Source organism: Bufo bufo, chromosome 5 (genome assembly GCF_905171765.1).
Source record: "Bufo bufo chromosome 5, aBufBuf1.1, whole genome shotgun sequence".
Lineage (NCBI taxonomy): Eukaryota > Metazoa > Chordata > Amphibia > Anura > Bufonidae > Bufo > Bufo bufo.
In genome coordinates, this window is record NC_053393.1 from 87483347 (window position 1) to 87501849 (window position 18503).

Here is an 18503-nt window from a genome sequence, read left to right on the forward strand (position 1 = left end):
TCCTCTCAAGCGGGGGGTCCCGTCTATAAGTGGATCCGTCCCACCTAGTCCCCGGGGTAATATGACTTTTGAATCTGGGGCAGGAGAGGAGCCTATGCAGTTGGGACAGGTTTCCTTTAGCTCAGGTGATAGGGATTTTAGGAAGCGGAATAAGCTATGTTACTTCTGTGGAAAAGAAGGTCATTTTGTTTGTGCGTGTCCTTTTGTTAAACCTCAAAGGGGTAATGAAAAACTACGGAGGTATTCACATAAAGAGGAAAAAAACTACTACTCTTGGTAGTGTGAATGGGGAGTCTGAGCAAGCAAATATGCATTCTACCTGCAATACCCGTTTCCTCCTGCCTGCCATGAAAGCGTTAGACTCAGGAAATTTTTATTTTTAAGTATTTGTTGACAGTGGTGCGGGGGTAAACCTTATTGATTTTCAGATCGTCCAAAATCTTGGTTTTAGAACTAGCACTTTAGATAAGGGATACCAGTGCTTGCTATTGATTCCTCCCCTCTCTCTCAAAAGAGTCTTACTCATATTGTTCATAACATTCAGTTAAAGGTGGGTGATTCACATGTTGAGTCCATTTCTTGTTTTGTTATTAAGGGCTTGCCTGCTCTGCTGGTTCTGGGTTTACCGTGTTTGATAAAGCATAACCCTACTACTGACTAGTGATGAGCGGCAGGGGCAATATTAGAATTTGCGATATTTCGCAAATATTTGGGCGAATATTCGCCATATATTCGAGAATTCGCGAATTTATGATATCCAGCCATTATTTTCTTGATTGCGAAAATTCGCATAAATTATTCGCATAAAAATTCGCATGAACTGGTATTAAAAAAAAAAGAATATTCACGATTATGAATATATTTTGCGATATTCTAAATATTCGCGAATTCTCAAAGTGTCGATATTCGCGATTAAAATTCGCAATTCGAATATTTGTGATCAACACTACTATTGACTGGAAAAAAAGACAAATCAGTAGCTAGAGTGAATTTTGTTCGGACAACTGTCTTTGTGCTTCTATCTCAGGGGTGTCAACTACGATCCTACTTCAGTTTCTCTCTGATTTTGCGGACGTATTCTCGGAGGGTGGAGCTCAGGAGCTGCCCCCCCCCCCATCGAGAATATGATTGTCCGGTCAATCTCATCCCTGGAGCTAAACTGCCAAAATCTCGACTATACAACCTTTCCCAACCCGAAAGAGAAGCTATGCAGAAGTATATTGCAGAGAGTTTGGCAAAGGGACATATTAGGCCATCTAAGTCCCCTGTGGCCGCCGGCTTCTTTTTCGTAAAAAAGGAATTGAATCTCATTACAGTCCGTGATCCGTATCCCCTTCCTTTGATTTCTGATCTATTTGATCAAATTGTCGGAGCCAAGGAGTTCTCCAAGTTGGATTTAAGAGGAGCTTATAACCTAATCAGAATTAAGAAAGGAGATGAGTGGGAAATGGCCTTCAATACACCCGAAGGTCATTTCGAGAATCTTGTCATGCCCTTTGGTTTAACCAATGCTCCAGCGGTCTTTCAGCGATTTATCAATGATATTTTCCATCATTTAGTGGGAAGGTTCATTGTTATTTACCTTGATGATATAGTAATTTACTCACCCGATTTGGTGACCCATCAGGATCACGTGAGACAGGTGTTGTCAATCCTTCGGGAGAATACATTGTATGCAAAATTGGAAAAATGTGTATTTGCTGTCCAGGAGGTTATCAGCAAAGTCCCTTTTAGAGACCCTCGGGCTATTTATTTAATTATATTCTAATGGTCTGAAGGACCATAAATCCCTGTAGGGGTCCCTAACTAATAGTTAAAATCTTATCTTTATTTTTTAACTACAGAAAAACATATAAGAAATGAACGGGGAAAAAAAAAAAAAAAAAGAACACAATTAAAATTTTCAGTTACCAATGGAATGTGAGGTAATTATTGTTACTGCTGGTTGCTGGCTATAACCATTATTGGCATATTGATGTCTGTGGATTACAGAGTGCATGGGGATGTTTGTTCCATGTATATATTCACATTTATCCTGTGGGGGTCACAGGTTGGTGTTTGACATACAACTCGTCACACTTTCAAAGTACTAGTGTCAAAAAAGGATGCAGAGAGCCACCACTGTCTAGCCCACACACTCAGGGCAACAATTTGGTTGACAGTGTTGCCACCCCTTAGGGCTGACACTATTGTGGCAATCCGCAATTAGACACACTTTGACAGTATGATCGCTCTATATCCGCTCCCTTTTTCTATGCGGCTCTGTCTGTGACAACTCTGTCTCAGCTCTATACTATTATCGGAGCGCTGCGAGTCAGTCAAACACCACTCTGTATTTTATCCCTCACGATGTACAGTTCTCGGTCCCTACGCTACTCCTGAATCATCCACAAGACTTTCCTCACTTGCTCCGTAACTGTCTAAAATTGATTCGCACTATACCACCCCTCCCGACATGTTTCGCCACAGGCTGTGGCTTCGTCAGGGGATGTGGGGTATGGCTAGACGCGCACGCTCGTACAGACCTCCCTTATATATTTATTAGCGTCCCTCCCTCCTGTTTATCCCAGCCAATCACTGACCGTTCACTTCGGTCAGTGCACGTGTCCACTGACGTACATACTCTGATCCGTGCATGTGTCATATCAGCTGCGCTCCCTTGTTCCGTCCATCACCGATGACGTACGGTAATCACTATTCAGCACTGTTTACATGATATTCATTTCAGTATATCAATGAAAACGGCGATCGCAGATGATCGCAGATGACATAGAGTAAACAGTACTCAAATTTTGTCCACGATATTCACATCAGTGTATTCATAGAGGCGGCCATCGCTGATAATCGCTGATGGTATGAGATGATCCGTGCCCATTTTTGTTTACATTATTTTTATGTCAATCTGTCAGTAAATAAGCAATCTTATTCAAATTCACTTTCCCAACTATGGCAAAACTCATACATGATGATCAATCATTTGGTCATAGTACATGTAATCATGTCACTTTTTTGTCAGTGTAGAGATATATATATACAACTAGCCAATCCTCTGCTCTCATATTTAGAGGTATACTTGTAGTTATACCTCTAAATTCTGTATTTCTTTAGTGTGGATTACATCTATTTATACCTACTATTCCACACTATATATTTATAATAGATCATATATACTCTTATAGCTAGTATGTTATTAGTCTTATGGAGATTGAGGGTTTACAAACATATAATATAATATAATATAATATAAACAAGGGTTACTGTTTTTTAATATCACCTTCTGCGGATTCTACATGACACTTGGGATTGTATAAGGATTATATTATGGATGATTTTTGTTTTTTATATATAAAATTGTTTATTTGGCTAGGAATAGCTCCCTTTGATTCGGGGGGTTGGACTGCTTTAGAGATATATTGGGGTCTCATTTAGTAATTTTTTCTCCTTTTCATTTTATTCTTTTAATATCAAATTACTCTTCTCTTGATATTTCATATGCTAATTAAATGAAGGCTGTATACGAAAAACCTTCATTTAGGCCTCCTAGACTTAGGGTCTGTAATCTGTGTATCCATCTGGCCTCTTCTTGCAAAAGTTTTACATCCAAATTTCCACCTCTGGGTCCCAGAGTTATTTTCGTCAATCCCCAAAATTTTAAAACTCTGAGGTCTCCCCCATGTGCGTATGTAATATGCCTATAGAGTGACGTGTCTTTACCTGTATTTATGGCACTCACGTGTCCAGAGATCCTTCGCCTCAGCTCCTGTGTGGTTTTGCCCACATATAATTTAGGGCAATTGCAGGATGCAATATAAATAATCCCACTGCTTCGGCAATTGAAGTATTCTCTAATTATGTATTCACGTCCATCTAAGGGGTTTTTGAATTTTTTAACTCTGGGTAGGTATTTACAAAAGGTGCAATTACCGCAAGGAAAGGAACCAGTAACACTAGATTTTAACCAGGTAGTTTTTATTGTTTCTTTTGCAGGTAAGAAGCTGTGAACGAGCTTATCTTTTAAGTTTTGTCCCCTTCTATATGTCACACTGGGGTATGATGGTAGCACGGATCTCAACTCCTCGTCGCTGGTGAGTATCTTCCAATATTTACTCAGGATTTTCATCACTTGTTGATTGTTGCAATCATAGGTACCTATGCATCTAATCCTTTTTTCCTCAGTTTTCTTTTTATTCCCATAATTATGAGTTATCAGATCTTCCCTATTGACACCTTTAGCACGATTAAATGCCTTTTTGAGACATTTACGTGGATATCCCCTACTTCTGAATCGATTGTATAGCTCATCAGCCTCTTTCTTAAAAGTCTCCTCTGTTGTGCAGTTTCTCCTCGCTCTCAAATACTGCCCCACAGGTATTCCTTTCTTCAATGCCACTGGATGCCAACTTGTCCAGTGGAGGAGACTATTAGTCGAAGTTGGTTTTCTAAAGATGTCTGTGAGGATTTGCCCATCCATATCCTTCTGGATCAATAGATCCAGGAAGCATATCTGGGTTTGATGGATTTCAAAAGTAAAATGCATACCTATTTCGTTGTGATTCAACATATCAACAAAACTGTGAAATTCCCATTCCTCCCCATCCCAAATCAACAAAACGTCATCAATGAATCTCCCCCAAAATAAAATGTGACTCGTAAATAGTGCCATTGTGTCGGTGAAAACTAAAGTGTTTTCCCACCATCCCAAAAATAAATTAGCAAAAGCTGGTGCACAGGGCGTCCCCATAGCGGTACCCTTCATCTGTTGGTAGAAGATACCGTTACAGAGAAAATAGTTGTGACTTAAAATAAATCTTAATAGACATAAAATGAATTCATTGTGCTCGTGAAAAGTAGTGCTTTTGGTATCCAAGAAATATTTTGTAGCCTTGATGCCCAATTCATGATCAATGTTGCTATAAAGGGCTTCCACATCCAAACTTGCCAGGTATGTGGATGAAGACAGTGAGATACCCCTGATTTTAGTCAGTACATCAGTCGTATCCTTTATGTAGGATGGTAAGGATGACACAAAGGGTCTCAATATCTCATCCACATACTCACTGGCAGGCTGGCTTAGAGAGTCGTTCCCCGAGACTATCAGGCGCCCAGGTATTGGGTTCTTCCCCTTATGTACTTTGGGCAGTGCATAGAAGGTAGGGATCGTTGGGCTCTTATTATATAGGAAATCAAACTCATCTTTAGATATGAGATTATTTTCTCTGGCTGACTTTAAAATCCCTTTGAGATCCTCCAAATACCTCCTGGTAGGATTTTCCTGCAGAGTCTGATACACTTCCCTATCCATCAACAACCTATTTACCATCCCTACATAGTCATCCCTGTTCAGGATAACTATGTTCCCCCCCCTTGTCACTAGATTTTATAATTATATCCTTATTGGCTCTCAGCTCATTCAAAGCACTATGTTCCTCCTCTGTTAGGTTCTCAGGGATGGATTCCTTATTTATTTTAAGCTTATTGATATCCTGAGAGACCAACTGTACAAATGTTTCGATCTTTTGAAACTGTGAAAAGGGGGGAGTCCATTTGGATCTGGGTTTAAGGTCTGTTAATGGAAGTGTGATATCCACATTAAAGCCCTCACTCTCCAACTGTAGACTCTCCAAAATTTCCAAGGCTTGTTGTTCCTTTTGGATAAGTTTTCCAGTCTCAGTATTGGTACTGGAAAATTGTTTATAAAGTGCTAGTTTTCGTGCAAAAAGATTGACATCTTTTATCCAGTTGAATTTGTTAAAATTCGGCACTGGTGTGAATGTTAAACCTTTTTTCAATAAGGTAACTTGTGCATTAGTAAGAAGTTGTGCTGAAAGATTTATAATTTGAGTAGAGTTCACATTCCCATTCTGGGCTCTTTCATGTTGTACCCCCACTTGTCCCTGTCCCTCAATTGGACGTTGTTCTGGCCTAAAAAAAGCGGGGCTATGGGTGGTGTAGCAAATAGATTTGGTTGTGACGGTACAATTTGACCCTGATTTTGTAGTACTATGGTATTTGTACCACTTATATTTGTATATGCAGGTACTGATGATGTTATCTCTGGGGGGTTCAGGGTATTGGAAGATGTTTTGGGTCTCACTGAGACTCCCTGATCCATCTTGTTTTGAGCACCCATATTTGCATTAGAAAATACAAAACCACCCAAGAATGAGGGCGCCCCACCTGACTGTGGCTGAGAACATTCCAATGTGTTGTCTTTTGGATTCCCAGTTTTTTTTTTCTGATTTCTAAATCTATTATAACGCACCTTTCTTTTTGTTCCCCCCCTATTTTTGGGGTCTTGGTTGTTTGTACTTTCGGTGCCAGATGTGTCAGATTCGGAATAGTCCTGCTGTCCAGGAGCTACCGTTTTTAGGATACCTGCTTTCTGACTCTGGTTTTCTTATGGACCCCGAAAAGGTCCGGGCGGTACAGGAATGGGACTAGCCTGAGAATCAGAAAGCTCTGATGCGGTATGGGGGTTTTACCAATTACTATAGAAAATTAATCTTGAATTATTCCACCATTGTAAAACCTTTGACAGATATGACTAAAAAAGGCGCCGACTTTTCTGTCTGGTCGGATGAGGCATTACAGACCTTTTCTGCCATTAAGAAATGATTTGGGTCTGCTCCCATTCTGATGCAACCTGATGTGTCTCAACTGTTCATTATGGAGGTGGATGCATCAGAAGTGGGGGTCTGAGCAGTTCTGTCGCAGGGTCCATCCCCTAGCAAATGGCGTCCGTGTGCTTTTTTCTCCAAGAAACTCTCGGCCGCTGAAAAAAATTATGATGTAGGAGATAGAGAGTTGCTGGCCACTGAATTGGCCTTTGAGGAATGGCGTCATTGGTTTGAGGGGGCTACTCATCCTATTACGGTACAGTATATACTGACCACAAGAATTTGGCTTACCTGAAGTCTGCTAAGCGCCTGAATCCTAGACAGGATAGATGGTCACTGTTTTTTACTAGGTTCAGTTTTGTGGTCACATTTTGCCCTGGGGTTAAAAACATCAAGGCAGATGCGTTGTCACGTAGTATTCCTGGGGGGAGTGATTCGGAAGATCCCGCTCCGATTTTGGTTGATGGGGTGGTGGTTTCCTCTCTGTACCCCGAGTTAGATAGAGGTGTTGGTGTCCCAGGAGGAGGCTCCTGATTCTTGTCCTCCAGACAAGTTGTTTGTTCCTGCTGACCTGCGATGCAAGGTGTTCAAGGAACATCATGATACGGTCCTTGCGGAACATCCTGGAAGCAAATCCACCATAGATATTATTTCCCGGAGATTCTGGTGGCCAGGGTTGCGCAATGGTGTGGAGGGTTATGTGGCAGCTTCTGAAACCTGTGCACGCGCGAATGTGGCTCACACTCGGCCTTCAGGATCCCTTCTTCCTTTATCCATCCCGTCTCATCCTTGGACGCATTTGTCCATGGACTTTATTACCGGTTTACCGAGTTCCTCTGGGAAAACTGTGATTTTGGTGGTAGTGGACCGCTTCAGTAAGATGGCCAAAACTCTCGCTCAGGTTTTTATTGATAACATTGATAAACTACATGGCATTCCCTCTAATGTGGTGTCTGATAGGGGGATGCAATTTGTTTCCAGGTTTTGGAGGGTGTTCTGCTCTCGTCTGGGAATTCAACTGCCTTTTTCTTCGGCTTTTCATCCCCAGTCGAATGGTCAGACAGCGTGCACTAACCAAAACCTGGAGACCTATATGAAGTGTTTTGTTGCAGAGAACCAGGATGACTGGTCCTCGTTCTTGTCTCTAGCCAAATTTGCCTTGAATAACCGTAGACAGGAGTCCACTGATAAGTCGCCATTTTTTGGCGCATATGGTTTTCAAATATAGCTGATTAGTGGGGTAACCTTAAAAAATAACTTTTAATAGTCAATGGTTAAAATAATAGGCCCAATAATTTGACTAGAAACTACATGCATCAGTAGTCATACACCACAAATTGATATAAAATGGTAGAGGATAGAAGCAAGTGTAAGATGTAGACACTTGCTAAGAGGGTGAGTTTTCGAAACATAGGGATACAGATAAAGAGGGAGACAGATGCTAGGTCTCTTCCCCTAACTCATCCCTAGGTTCTAACTCAAAATAAAGACCTCCCTGTATGTCCCTTGGTATCCCTTTCAAGCAGTAACAGTGACTGCCCTGCTTCGTCAGAATACATAGGTATCACTCACCAGGCAACATGCAGACTGTATAACAATTAGAACAGTCCCAACGCGTTTCACTGGCAGTCAGCCATGTCATCAGGGGAATAATATACACAACAAGATACACTGATGTACATAATGGACAAACATCCAATCCAAGTATGCTGGAGCGAGCAAGGAATAAGCAGTATTATAAGTAAAACTAATACTTAGCTCTCCATGTGCACAAGTTCATGGTCCGCTCCTCTCCTGCGTATAGCAGTGATGGCAGCAAACGCTCATTTAAAGCAGCGCAGGGTTGAATAGGTCCGCCCCCGGGATCACATGATCCGTCACGCGGGACGTGATGTCACTGGTCACGAGTTCCCCGCGTCACAGAAAGTGTCCGCGCTGCCCAATATCCTTCCCCTTCACTTTATTGAAAGGGGATATCGTAGAAGGGCGGAGATATGGAAGTAGGGGGTTATAGAGATGTGCTAACTCAAGCACCCTAAGTCAACCATACACAATGGCATTATTAGCCAAGCAAGGTGCGTCACTTCTATAAGATCACAGAAGGTGCTACCAAGGTATTTAAACAGCAGGTTCAATAGACAAAATAGGTTAGGAGAGTAGGTGAATAGATATGTTGTTATTTATTCAAACTCAAAGAAGATCAATCTAGAGCAGTAGATAGACCCTTTGTCACGGCTGTATGTGAGCAACAAGAGCATACACAGTAAATAGAGCTACTGACCGGACCCAAACTAGGGAGGATAAAGGGTGACCCCTGTCAGACCCTCAAAGCTCTCCCTATGCTGCTAAAGCACATGCCCGGATCCAAATGGTGGAACGAGGCATGCCCGCGTACCTAAGACTGATGACCACTGTAACCCCTACAATAGTGGAAGGGGCACGGCCACCGGTGCCCTGCTCAGTTTATGGAGGGAACCGTGGTTGCCTCAGATCCAGTCAGAAAGAAAACAGATACACTACAATGTCTGCACACTTAGCTGAAGGAGCTGCAGCAGCAGAGAAGACGGATCCAAGACAGCTGGCAATATCCAGAGTACTTGCTTCAGCAGAACACAGGTCCAGTGAAATGATAGCTTACAAGTGAAGATACTCAAGCAAGAGCTACAACTCAAATGAGAAATATAATCCACACCCTACAAAGGAGGAGGGGTGATTTAAAGGCAGGGAAATCAAACGCAGGAGGAACAGCTGGGAGGAAGGAAACAGAAAGTAAAAACCTCATCACAGGGGCGGAGAAACAGAGCAGTGAGAACTCCTCCAAGCTCTAGTAGTGACATCATCACAGTGGTGGAGAAACAGAGCTGTGAGAACGTCTCAAAGCTCTGGTAGTGACAGTACCCCCCCCCCCTCTACGGGTGGACTCCGGACACCCAGGACCCACCTTCTCAGGATGAGCCCTATGAAATGCCCTGATGAGCCGAGTGGCTTTAATGTCCGACACCGGAACCCACATCCTCTCCTCAGGACCATAACCCTTCCAATGAACGAGGTACTGAAGAGAACCGCGGACAATGCAAGAGTCCACAATTCTGGAAACCTCAAACTCCAGATTGCCATCAACCAAAATCGGAGGAGGAGGCAAAGAGGAGGGTACCGTGGGCTGGACATATGGTTTTAAGAGAGATCTGTGAAATACATTATGTATCTTCCAAACCCGTGGAAGATCAAGACGGAAGGCAACAGGATTGATGACTGACAAGATTTTATAAGGCCCAATAAACTTGGGACCCAATTTCCAGGAGGGAACCTTCAGTTTAATATTTCTTGTAGACAACCACACCAGATCACCCACATTCAGGTCCGGACCAGGCACACTTCTCTTATCAGCCACATGCTTATACTTCTCACTCATCTTTCTAAGATTACTCTGAATCTTTTGCCAAATGGTAGACAAAGACGAGGAAAATCTCTCCTCCTCAGGTAAACCAGAAAGAGCCCCTCCTGAGAATGTCCCAAACTGCGGATGGAACCCATATGCACCAAAGAATGGTGACTTATCAGAAGATTCCTGACGACGGTTGTTCAGAGCAAACTCAGCAAGAGGGAGAAATAAACACCAATCCTCCTGGTTCTCTGCCACAAAACAGCGCAAATATGTCTCCAGATTCTGATTGAGGCGCTCAGTCTGACCATTCGACTGCGGGTGAAAAGCAGAAGAGAAGGACAGCCGAACCCCCAGGCGAGAACAGAAAGCTTTCCAGAACCTGGACACAAACTGCGTGCCTCTATCGGAAACAATATCAGAGGGAATGCCATGCAATTTAACAATATGGTCGACAAAAGCTTGCGCCAACGTTTTAGCATTGGGTAAACCAGGGAAAGGTACGAAATGAGCCATCTTGCTAAAACGGTCCACCACCACCAGGATCACCGACTTCCCTGAGGAACGAGGAAGATCTGTGATAAAGTCCATGGACAGGTGTGTCCAAGGACGGGAAGGTATGGGTAACGGGAGAAGGGAACCTGAAGGCCGTGAACGAGGGACCTTAGCGCGAGCGCACGTCTCACAAGCAGCCACAAATCCCTCCACCGACTTACGAAGAGCCGGCCACCAAAATCTCCGCGCAATGAGATCTACCGTGGCTCTACTCCCGGTGTGACCAGCAAGAACAGTATCATAATGCTCCTTGAAGAGTTTGTGACGTAGCTCAGGAGGCACAAACAACTTCCCAGAAGGACAACGGGCAGGTGCCTCAGTCTGGGCAGCCTGGACCTCGGCCTCCAAATCAGAATATAGAGCAGAAAAAACTACCCCCTCCGCCAAAATGGGACCCGGGTCCTCGGAGTTTCCTCCTCCCGGAAAACAGCGAGAGAGAGCATCAGCCTTCACATTTTTGATCCCAGGGCGGAATGTAACAACAAAATTGAATCTGGAGAAGAACAGAGACCATCTGGCCTGTCTCGGATTCATACGCCTGGCCGACTCCAAGTATGCCAGAATCTTATGGTCGGTAAAAACGGTGATAGGGTGCCTGGCCCCCTCCAACCAATGGCGCCATTCCTCGAAAGCCAACTTGATGGCCAACAACTCCCTATCTCCCACATCATAGTTTTTCTCTGCCGGGGAGAGTTTTTTAGCGAAAAAGGCACAGGGTCGCCATTTGGCAGGAGAAGGGCCCTGGGACAAAACCGCACCCACACCCACCTCGGAAGCATCCACCTCAACAATAAAAGGTAAGGAAACATCGGGATGCACCAAGACGGGAGCAGACGCAAAACTCTCTTTAATCTTAGAAAAAGCTGCAAGCGCCTCCTCCGACCAAGAGGAAAAATCCGCCCCCTTTTTTGTCATGTCAGTGAGGGGTTTGACAACAGAGGAATAATTCAAAATGAACTTTCTGTAATAGTTTGCAAAACCCAGAAAGCGCATCAATGCCTTCTGATTCTCAGGAAGCTCCCACTCAAGTACAGCACGGACCTTCTCCGGATCCATGCGAAAACCAGAAGCAGAGAGGAGAAAACCCAGAAATTGAATCTCCGATACCATAAAAAGACATTTCTCCATCTTGGCGTACAATTTATTTTCCCGCAGAATCTGCAGAACCTGAAAAAGATGATCCTGATGGGTCTGAACATCAGGGGAAAAAATCAAAATATTATCAAGATACACCAATACAAATTTCCCCATTAAATGGTAGAAAATACTATTAACAAAATGCTGAAAGACGGCAAGAGCATTCATCAGGCCGAAAGGCATAACGAGATTCTCGAAATGCCCGTTAGGGGTATTAAAGGCCGTTTTCCATTCATCCCCCTCTCTGACCCTGACCAGGTTGTACGCGCCTCTCAAATCCAATTTGGAAAAAACCTTGGCCCCAACAATTTGGTTGAAGAGGTCCGGGATCAGAGGAAGGGGATAGGGATCGCGAATCGTGATACGGTTCAGCTCCCTAAAATCTAGGCAAGGTTTTAGAGAGCCATCTTTTTTTTTTAACAAAAAAAAAACCTGCGGCAACAGGTGATTTTGAGGGACGAATATGCCCCTTATCGAGACTCTGAGATATAGGTTCGCATTGCGATTCTTTCCGGTTGTGTGAGATTGTAGAGGCGTGCTTTTGGCAGCTTGGCGCCGGGAATGAGGTTAATGGGACAGTCAAACTCCCGGTGATGAGGTAGCTCCTGAACACCGCTCTCGGAAAACACGTCCGAGAAATCAGAGAGAAATGATGGCACAGTCTTAGTAGACACCTCTACAAAAGTCGCTGTGAGACAATTCTCTCTACAAAAGTCACTCCACTCATTTATTTGCCTTCTTTGCCAATCAATAGTGGGGTTATGTCTAGTGAGCCAGGGTAACCCCAAAACTAGAGGAGAAGGCAATCCGTTAAGGACAAAACAACATATATCCTCCACATGAGTGTCACCTACAGCTAGCCGGATATTGTGAACAATGCCCTTCAGAGATCTCTGTGAGAGTGGAGCAGAGTCAATAGCAAAAACAGGTATGTCCTTTTCTAATGTGCAAACCTGAAAACCATGCATGGCTACAAATTGAGTGTCAATAAGATTGACGGCCGCTCCACTATCGACAAAAATCTCACAAGAAATGACTTTGCTCTCTAGCGCCACCCTGGCAGACAGGAGAAAACGGGAACTGCATGTCAGAGGAAAAGCATCAATTCCTACATCAACTTTGCCCAAAGTAGCAGATGAAGCAGAATTTGATGATTTACCTTTTGAGGTTTTTCTCTTATTATCGCTCTTAGTACAGTTCAAGAATCTCCTAGACGGACAAACATTTACCAAATGACCTATGCCCCCACAACAAAAACACACCATACTCTGAGGACTAAATCCTCTTTTATCAGGGGCAAGTCGACCTAGCTGCATGGGCTCCTCCTCAGAGGGGAGCGAGACAGGATGAGGCCTCTGCACACTGAATGAGTCCGCACCACTGCCCCTAGACTGACAATGGCTGGACAGAGAGGTCTCGTTTCTTTCTCTTAGACGCCTGTCAAGGCGTACCGCCAATGACATGGCAGACTCTAAGGACGTTGGTCTCTCATGGAAAGCAAACGCATCTTTCAATCTCTCTGAGAGACCATGACAGAACTGACTCCAGAGTGCAGCATCATTCCAACCTGAATCAGCTGCCCATCTCCGAAATTCAGAACAATAAAGCTCCGCAGACAGTTTGTTCTGGCATAAAAAACGTAAGTTAGATTCGGCCAGAGCAACACGATCCGGGTCATCATATATCTGCCCCAGGGCCACAAAAAATCTTTCCACGGATCGAAGGGAGGGATCCCCTGATGGCAGCGAAAAAGCCCAAGTCTGAGCATTACACCTGAGCAGGGAGATGACAATCCTCACCCTCTGCTCCTCATTACCAGAGGAGTGGGGACACAAGCAAAAATGGAGTTTGCATGCCTCTCTGAAGCAAACAAAATTCTCACTGCCCCCGGAGAACGTTTCCGGAAGTGAGACCTTTGGCTCGCAACAGACTCCATGGGCCGGAGCAGAGCCCAATGCTTGAAGCTGAGTCATAGATTGACGGAGATCCGCTACCTCCAAAGAAAGACCCTGCATGCGGTCAACCAGGCCAGAAAGCGGATCCATGTCAAAAAGGACGGTTTTGGTGGATTATAATGTCACGGCTGTATGTGAGCAACAAGAGCATACACAGTAAATAGAGCTACTGACCGGACCCAAACTAGGGAGGATAAAGGGTGACCCCTGTCAGACCCTCAAAGCTCTCCCTATGCTGCTAAAGCACATGCCCGGATCCAAATGGTGGAACGAGGCATGCCCGCGTACCTAAGACTGATGACCACTGTAACCCCTACAATAGTGGAAGGGGCACGGCCACCGGTGCCCTGCTCAGTTTATGGAGGGAACCGTGGTCGCCTCAGATCCAGTCAGAAAGAAAACAGATACACTACAATGTCTGCACACTTAGCTGAAGGAGCTGCAGCAGCAGAGAAGACGGATCCAAGACAGCTGGTAATATCCGGAGTACTTGCTGCAGCAGAACACAGGTCCAGTGAAATGATAGCTTGCAAGTGAAGATACTCAAGCAAGAGCTACAACTCAAATGAGAAATATAATCCACACCCTACAAAGGAGGAGGGGTGATTTAAAGGCAGGGAAATCAAACGCAGGAGGAACAGCTGGGAGGAAGGAAACAGAAAGTAAAAACCTCATCACAGTGGCGGAGAAACAGAGCAGTGAGAACTCCTCCAAGCTCTAGTAGTGACATCATCACAGTGGTGGAGAAACAGAGCTGTGAGAACGTCTCAAAGCTCTGGTAGTGACACCCTTATAGACAATAAAAACACAAGAAGCTTATGAACAAAAGCCACAGTAGAAATCCGGTGTATGGACTCATAATGCCAATCTGACCCCACAGTCCTGACCTCAGTATCTGAGGAAAGGGATTTAGGAGTAATTATTTCAGAAGACTTAAAGGTGGGAAGACAATGTAATAGGGCAGCACGAAATGCCAGCAGAATGCTTGGATGTATAGGGAGAGGTATAAGCAGTAGAAAGAGTGAAGTGCTTATGCCGCTGTACAGAACACTGGTGAGACCTCACTTGGAGTATTGTGCGCAGTACTGGAGGCCATATCTCCAGAAGGATATAGATACTCTAGAGAGAGTTCAGAGAAGAGCTACTAAACTAGTACATGGATTGCAGGATAAAACTTACCAGGAAAGGTTAAAGGACCTTAAGATGTATAGCTTGGAAGAAAGAAGAGACAGAGGGGATATGATAGAAACTTTTAAATACATAAAGGGAATCAACTCGGTAAAGGAGGAGAGCATATTTAAAAGAAGAAAAACTACCACAAGAGGACACAGTTTTAAATTAGAGGGGCAAAGGTTTAAAAGTAATATAAGGAAGTATTACTTTACTGAGAGAGTAGTGGATGCATGGAATAGCCTTCCTGCAGAAGTGGTAGCTGCAAATACAGTGAAGGGGTTTAAGCATGCATGGGATAGGCATAAGGCCATCCTTCATATAAGATAGGGCCAGGGGCTATCCATAGTATTCAGATATATTGGGCAGACTAGATCGGCCAAATGGTTCTTATCTGCCGACACATTCTATGTTTCTATGTTTCTATTGCATGTACAAAACACAGAGCAAAGGTCCTTATGTGTAGTATGGACACACCAGTAGGAGTCAGGCATACAGATCCTTAGGGGCAATTAGCACCATTGCGTGTATAAAACACAGAACTAAAGCCCTTGTGTGCATTATAAACACGCCAAATGGTAGTAAAAAAATTATTATCAATCAAATGCACTCATGTATGAGAAACTAAAGACTGATCCTACCGTAAAATACCAGAAAGAGTTGTAAACTATTCTTTGTGAGGCCAAATCAGAGGGTCTCATCTCTGAGGATGAATTTGATTTTCTTTACATGAAACATCTGACTATACCAACCTTCTATGGCCTCCCAAAAATTCATAAGGGGGTTACACCCCTTAAGGGAGGACCTATAGTGTCTGGGGTTAATAGTTTGGGGCAGAATGTTGGGATATACATTGACCACATCCTGGCCCCCTTCGTTAAGACACTGCCCGCTTATATCAGGTACACGGGGGATTTATTGGGTCACCTAGAAGGTATTTTTGTAGAAAATTATACCTGGTTTGCCTCCATTGATGTGGAGGCGCTCTGCTCCTCCATCCCACATCATCTTGGGATGAGGGCAGTGGAGACTTTTTTGATGACCAAAGTGTGTCATTTTCATGCACATAATTGCCTGATTCTGAAACTCCTGGAATTCATACTCACCTCCAACTACTTTCTGTTTGGCGGGGTCTTCTACCACCAGCTCAGGGGCACTGCGATGGGGAGCCCATGTGCCCCGTCATATGCAAATTTGTTCCTGGGCTGGTGGGAGAGGACTACGGTCTTCGGTGACCCACTGGCCCATGTGACTGAAAATGTGGTCACATGGGTCAGATTCATCTATGACATTTTCCTGTTATGGAAAGGGGAAGCTGAAGACTTGCATCAGTTTGTGGGCATCCTTAATATCAATGAGGTTGGATTGAGATTTACCTAAGAGATAAAAAAGGACACCCTCCCATTTCTGGATATTGTCATTATGAGAGGGAATCGGGGAGAACTTTTGACCAAACCCTATAGAAAACCCACATCCACCAACTCCTTGTTGAATTGGGGTTGTCATCATCCCCTACCCCTGAAAAGGGGTATCCCTACTGGACAATATCTGAGGATGAGGAGGAATTGTTCTACTCTGAGCGTTGTTACAAACAACAAGGAGAGATAGATTTAGGGAAAAGGGTTATCCTGAATCCACCTTAAAGCAAGCATACCAAAGAGCCAATTCTAGAAGTTGAACTGAACTTCTTTACCCCCAAAAAACACAAACTGCGGATAACCTCATACGATTGATAGGCACCTATGATGGCGCCGCAAATGAAGTGAAGAGTGTCACCTCGAAACATTGGGGTACCCTATTACTGGACCCCGATATTAAACAAATTGTTGCACAAACTGCACAACTTACGTACCATAGGGGTCACAGCCTACGGGATCGCCTAGTGATCAGCCACTTCAGCGAGGCTAGCGGACATGTGGGATCGTGGCATAAACCACTTAATGGCTGCTTTCGCTGCAGTGGATGCGTTGCCTGCCCCTTCATCACCAAGGGCCGGGAATTTGGCAGCAATGTAACAGGTAAAATGTACTCAATCAAGTGCTTTCTTAACTGTAGGTCTAAGGGAGTTATCTACAAGGCAACTTCTGAATGCGGCCTAGAATATGTAGGCAAAACAGCCCGGGAATTTCGAAGACGGGTGGGGAAACATCTTGGAGACATTAGACATGGTAGAGATACCCCCTTGGCCAAGCATGTAGAAGTGAGCCACAACGGTAATTCTGAGGGCATGACATTCATGGCCATTGAACTCATTCCTCCGTTGAAGAGAGGAGGAGACTGAGACAGGAAAATACTACAAAGGGAGACATGGTGGATATTCGAATTGAGGACCTCACAACCAAATGGCCTCAATGAGCAACATTCCTTTGCTTGCTACATTGAGGAAACAAGGTCATCTCGCTGACTATCCGCATCCCCCTGCTCAGAAGCCTCCTCTGAGAACAATGAAAAAATTTGTGCATTTGATTAATAATAATTTTTTTACTACCATTTGGCGTGTTTATAATGCACACAAGGGCTTTAGTTCTGTGTTTTATACACGCAATGGTGCTAATTGCCCCTAAGGATCTGTATGCCTGACTCCTACTGGCGTGTCCATACTACACACAAGGACCTTTGCTCTGTGTTTTGTACATGCAATGAGGTCAGATTGGCATTATGAGTCCATACACCGGATTTCTACTTTGGCTTTTGTTGATAAGCTTCTTGTGTTTGTATTGTTTATAAGGGTCTATCTACTGCTCTAGAATTATCTTCTTCTTTGGGTTTGAATAAATAACAACATATCTATTCACCTAATCTCCTAACCTTTTTTGTCTATTGAACCTGCTGTTTAAATACCTTGGTAGCGCCTTCTGTGATCTTATAGAAGTGATGCACCTTGCTATGCTAATAATGCCATCGTGTATGGTCGACTTAGGTAGTTTGAGTTAGCCCATCTATATAACCTCCTACTTTCATATCTCCGCCCTTCTACGATATATCCCCTTTCAAAAAAGTGAAGGGGAAGGATATTGGGCAGCACGGACACACCCTCAGTGCGAGTCCCGATCATGCGACCTCTTTCTGTGACGCGGGGAACTCGTGACCAGTGACATTACGACTCGCGTGACGGATCATGTAATCCCGGGGGCGGACCTATTCAACCACGCGCTGCTTTAAATGAACGCTAGCACAGGCGTTCGCTGCCATCACTGCCATACGCAGGAGAGGAGCGGACCATGAACTTGTGCACATGAAGAGCTAAGTATTAGTTTTACCTATAATACTGCTTATTGCTTGCTCGCTCCAGCATACTTGGAAGCGCCGTGGATTGGATGTTTGTCCATTGTGTACATCAGTGTATCTTGTTGTGTATATTGGTCCCCTGATGACCTGGCTGACTGCCAGTGAAACTCGTTGGGACTGTTCTAATTGTTATACGGTCTGCATGTTGCCTGGTGAGTGATACCTATGTATTCTGACGAAGCTGGGCAGTCACTGTTACTGCTTGCAAGGGAAGCCAAGGGACATACAGGGAGGGCTTTATTTTGAGTTAGAACCTAGGGATGAGTTAGGGGAAGAGACCCAGCATCTGTCTCCCTCTTTATCTGTATCCCTATGTTTCGAAAACTCACCCTCTTAGCAAGTGTCTACATCTTACACTTGCTTCTATCCTTTACCATTTTATATCAATTGGTGGTGTAT